The sequence below is a fragment of the Neopsephotus bourkii genome, unplaced genomic scaffold (genome assembly GCF_033783945.1).
Source record: "Neopsephotus bourkii isolate Nb327-2 ecotype Australia unplaced genomic scaffold, CSIRO-AGI_Nbou_v1 NB_799, whole genome shotgun sequence".
Taxonomy (NCBI): Eukaryota; Metazoa; Chordata; class Aves; order Psittaciformes; family Psittacidae; genus Neopsephotus; species Neopsephotus bourkii.
Window position 1 is genome coordinate 1 of NW_026901295.1, and position 5,704 is coordinate 5,704.

Here is a 5,704-nt window from a genome sequence, read left to right on the forward strand (position 1 = left end):
TGAGAATGAAAATAAAACTGCTTTAAGTGTGATTTATTTTTAATCTTCTGGAAAAAAATGCTAAGTACAAATGAGAAGCAGAAAGATGCCAAAAGCCCCTGGACAAAATTATCAGAAGGTCAATGTTGATCAGACACTGTGTCCTGTCCTGCTGACAATTTTCTTCAAATGTGGAAAAAGGTTATTTTATTTTTTTTTTTAATTCACAGTGCTGTTCCAGATCCCTCTTGCCTGTATCTGTATTCTCATAATACTGTGCAGATACTGTATGCATGCACCCAAACAGGTGGCATGATATACATTTTAAAGCATCACATCAAAGAAAAAAGGGTTTATGCAAATAAAGAGTTAGATCATCTGCCTGCATAGGAAGACAGAAGAGCTGCTGTGAAGCATAGCGCATGTAGCCTGTTCATGAGCAGCTTGCACAAATGGTGCTCCAGATGTATAGCTGTTTAAGACAGCCCAAGGCAACAATTTTGATCAATTCTAATGTGATAAAATGCTGCAGGGAAAGTGTGCAGAAACGTGTTTACATCAGCCTTTAATTAAACTGTTGTTCACTTCCAAAGAACCTTAGGAAACACTAATGAGACATGAGTTTTGGCAATTTCCTTATCAAAGCAAAGACCCTCTTCTTCAGCCTGAAGCAGCTTGTCATCCAAGCAGTTCCCTGGATGAATGTCACCTTGGCACACCACTCGGCAAGCCACCTGTTAGCAGAACTTGGCTAGAATCGAGCACTGATCCAGGGCAGTTTCAAACATCCACCTGCCTGCTTCTGGACACCTGATCTGCTTTCCTGCTCACCACCTTAACATGGCAGCTTCTCTTCCTTCCTCATGAGACATTCTGATGAGCAGAGTAAGAAGAAATCATAAAAAAATGTTAAATCTCTTTTAATGAAGTTTATTATTTACCTCTTCTTATTAGTATGGTTTTTATTACTTAGTTTAACAAGTCTTTCTTTACAGGGTGTGCTCCTGCAGACAACAATCTGTAAAGATTTATCACAAGTCATTAGTGTAGCATCACCTCCAAGATAAAACAACATTCAGCTTACTGTATATATAACCCCTGTGAAAGCAGGAAAGATACGGAGCCATAGCACCACCAGCAATCTGTAAGAGGCATGTTTTCATGTTACAGTTTTAAATAATCAGGTCTTTTCTCAGAAACAGCACCTAGTGTAACCTGGTGGCAGGATACACTGCATACATCACATCCATCTGTGCCTCACTTTCCACTGCCTCTAACACAGCTGGTGGGTATGCTTCTGTGAAGCACGTGTGAAAACTTAAGTAAAACTTTAAATTCACATTGGCTAGCTGTATGATGATGATGAATTGTGACAAATACCACTGTGCTCAGGAGAACCAGTTTTGTTCTACACCTCTGCATGCGGCGAATGAGCAGAGCCACCCTGCACAGGCAGAGCCAGCACACTGATTTTCAGATGTGTTCAGTCCAATTTCCTTCACCCATGTAAGCATTCTGTATTTCTCAGTTGTAGGTCTTAATAAGGCACCTAACGCTAAACATTGACAGCTGTGTGGCTCTAAAGCACACCACCTCTCATTTGTAAGAAAAAGGCTTTGCTCTAGCTGTCTTAAGACTTGGAACTGCGGTGGAATGGAAACCAGCAATCCTGAAAATCAAAACATTTTAATTCATTTATCATCTTCACAAAAAATAAATGGTGGCATATTTTTGTGAATAAATAGGAGAGAAAGATGTGCCTGAACAGCCTGGTGTTTGAGATACTTGATGCCTAGAATAGAAAAAAACTTGCTAGAATTTTTGTTCAGCATCAGGCAGAGATGAGGCTATGCAGAGATCAGTACTGCAAGCTGGTAAGCAAAATACTACCTTACAATTCAACAGAACAAGAGTAAATTTATTACAGTAACAACTTAATTATTTCCTTGATCATTCTCTGTTAATCTTTTCTAATAAATTTCACTATTTTATTTCGCATTGCTCTTTAACCATTAGTATATAAAAGAGAATGAAGTGATGCAAGAACTTTCAAACTCAAATGTGAGAGTCAGAAACCCTTTAGATGGAGTAAACATGTCATTCTTCTCATCCTTTCCCACATCAAACTTCCAGAATACTGTACGTTACTGCCAACAGTTACATTCTGCAGGAGGTGTTAACTTCGATGTTTGGTTTTTTTCAACAGAAAGTGATTTCGACAAAACATAGAGGGATTATATTTACCTGCCTTTATACTTCCCACCATAATGGGGGTGAAGATGAAGTGGGGGGTTGTAAAATCCAGGCAAGTCTGTACAAACAAGTTCTAGGATGCTTTTTGTTGCTCTGTGTGACTAACTGTAAAAAGTTGTACAACAGAATTTCTTCATTGCATTACTGATTGTCCCACTTCTTATCAACAGAAAGCAAAACAACTCAGTACAGTTTCTGTTAAAATTATATACGCTAGCTTTTGAAAAGTATCATTCTAATGCATGGTTATTTAAGTTAGGGCAATTGAGGAAGCTTTTTTTACAATTTTTCAGTTTTAACAAAAAGCAGTTTATAAAACAGGAGAAGAGGAAAGATATGATGGTGAGATTAGAGCATTAATATTGAATAGGTACATATCAAAACCATCCATATCCCAAAGTAATTTCAAAAAGCACTTAACTGTAAGACAGGACATACACCCTTAATCCCGTAACAGTTATTTGGCAGTGTCATATGACATGTAGTAACTGCCTACTGAAGAGAGTATTCCTATTTACATTTACATCTGTTATGATTAAGATTAGGCTGAAACTATGGCATGTTATTCTGCAAGAATAGTGGGCAGCAGCAACTCTTCATTCTCATCCTTCAAACCCACCTTGCCACTCCCCACGAGAAAGTAACAATAAGCCTCCCAGGAAAGGTTCATAATCAGCATGACATGGCATAAAGCTGGCCAGCCTTCCTAACCTGACATGCTTCATGCCAGAAGCATTGTCCAGGTGGGAGACCCCCAAGGCACAGGTGCCACCATAGAGGCCATGCAGAGCTGGGCTGTTGAGCTGGAGGGAGGTGAGAATGTCTCCATCAGCCCTGAAGTGACCCAGGGGGCCAGCAGGAAGAGTGACAGGTTTCCCCCATTCAGCCTCTCCTCCCTCCCTTCTTCCCACAACTTGAGAATCAGTTTATCTAAGCACCTCTGTACCTGCACAGCCCATCAGATGTCATATGGGAAGTACTTAGGAGTAACTCAGAGCTCAGTGGGGTGGCTACCATTTAAACATGGAACAGGCACTCCAAGTAATAAGGCTGCCTTAAGAAATAGAGATAAAAAGCATGAGACCAAAAATACAGTATTGCTGCTACAAAGAATGTATTATAACAAACAGAAATACTGCCATTAAAAAACCCATATGAGGCCCCAGGTACTCTGAACTGCTATAAAGAACCCTTAAGCAGCTACAGCATACTTTAGGTACCCGACTACCTTTTTATTTAACTTTACACTTCAGAAACAGACTGGGCCATTTTGTTATCTATGAATCATTGTTAAGAAATGTGATTCCAGTAGATGGCTGTGAGCATTATGGGAGACTGTGAGAAAAACTAATTAAAAGCCAAGCAAATTATAAAGACTTTAAGTACATTTCAGTCATTTATTAAATTACCCTACAGAAAGTCATCCAAACACCAAGGAAAAATGCCCAGCTATAACACCTCATTAATGCTGAGAAACCAAAGACCTTGGCTAGAAAATGAAATCAATATTGCAAACTTAACTGCAAATGTCAGAAAAGTATTCCCAGCTTCTAAAGCAGTAAGATTAAAAGAGGCATTTGAGAGAAAAATAAATGAAGAGAACTTGTTGATTTAGAAGCATTTAGGCTATGGCATCTCCTTTTTATTACTATTATAGTCTCTACTGGTTAACAGTTTAGGATGGTTTAATAGATGTTCTGTATTAATTTAATTGTAGATCAATCTAGGGAATGGTTTTGAACTGAGATAAAATCATTAACTCACACTGAAATATACTACTCTGATCAAGTTTGATACAGTTCATATGAACACAGTGAAAAAGAGTAATTAAGAACCTTTTCAAATGTATCTATATATACAGCACAGAAACAAAGAATCTATCAATCAAGACAAAAAGGACAGGTGCCTAAAAAAAAAATTACAGTATGGGGGCTAAATTTATTTTTTCCATCTCATGGATGTACCACAAATATACTGGGGAAAAATGTCAGAGCAGGCACCTACGGTGCATGATGTACTAAATACCTGTACTTTTGGAACTGATGATATTCTGCACCACATAGGTCAGGCCATATAGAATGATACTTATCTTACAATTTCTAATAGATGCTGATCAGTTTCAATTATACTAATGAAATCTCTTATTCAGCAACATTGGAATAGGACAATTACATGTAATAGCTCCTGAGCCAGATCTTGCATTAACGCATGTGTTTTACCACCAATTTCAATCATAAGACTTTCTGCATCACTATCGAGGTAACAGGATGCTGCCTAGTATATAGCTCACCACAGAATAAGTGCTATTCATACAAGACAAATATCCATTTGCACTTACATCTTTCACTGATGTACATAAGAGATGCATATGCTAGCCTTTAGTGTATTCAAGTCACTAATAACACATGGAAAACATTAAGTAATAAGCCTTGCCACAATATATGAGTCAAAATAAAAGACAAAGAACCTACAATGAGATTTTTTTACAGTTACTTTATTGAGCAAATAACAGCCATTTCCAGGAACGCAAAAAAGCACACCTTTTTGAATGCTTCTTACTGCATCTCTTACTGTATTTGTCTTTCTGTCTCTATTTCTAAACATTTTATTACTCTTCATTTGTTCAGAAACTGAAGTGTACATGGGCTGAAGGAGAAGTCAGGTCCCTGCTCTGCCCAGAGTCGAAACTTCCTCTTCTGAATATTTGAAGATAGTCATGAACAAGTTGAAAACTGGTCTAAAGCTATTCTAAATACGGAAAAACAGATGTCATTTCTGTTGCTTTATTTTTTGAGTGAATATGAACTTAACATCATTCTCACCCAATAATGGAGGATGTAAATTATTTTGATGTACAAGCGACTTAATGTTTTTGCTGTCCTGTTCATGTTTTTTTTTCCTCTTTCTCTGCCTTTTTTAATTAAATAAGCATCTGAAAGCTTCTTCACCTATTTTTCTATACCTAGTGCCTCTCCACTTCTAAAGAAAGCAATTTTAATCTTGATGAAAGTAATCTTTAACTTATTTTATGTGCTAGGAGTTTTTCTTGTAAAATTGCCACTATGGAAACAAAAAGTAAACCAATTCGCTATTGATTTTAAATTTATCATGGTAGAACTGCCAATTTTTCACGAGCAGGCACAATGCCCATTCATTGAATACTGTCAATGGCTTGTTCTGCAACCAGGAAGAAAGAGAAGAACCCAACTTCCAGCCTTTTAGGCAACTCTTCCTTTCTAATGTTATTGTTTGTTATTGTTTGATGCCATTTTTAGTAGCCAAGAGGCTAAGAGAAGCCATGTCTAAGAATTATTTCTGCAAATGCAGAAAGTTATTCTTGATAAAAAGTACCTCTTAATTTATGAGTATGAAGTTTAAAAAGCTTACCAAGTGGTATTTGACTACTGTGCACACATTATACTAGTTAGAAAATTCAATCAGATCCATAAGGTATGCATGGATATATGTGTGT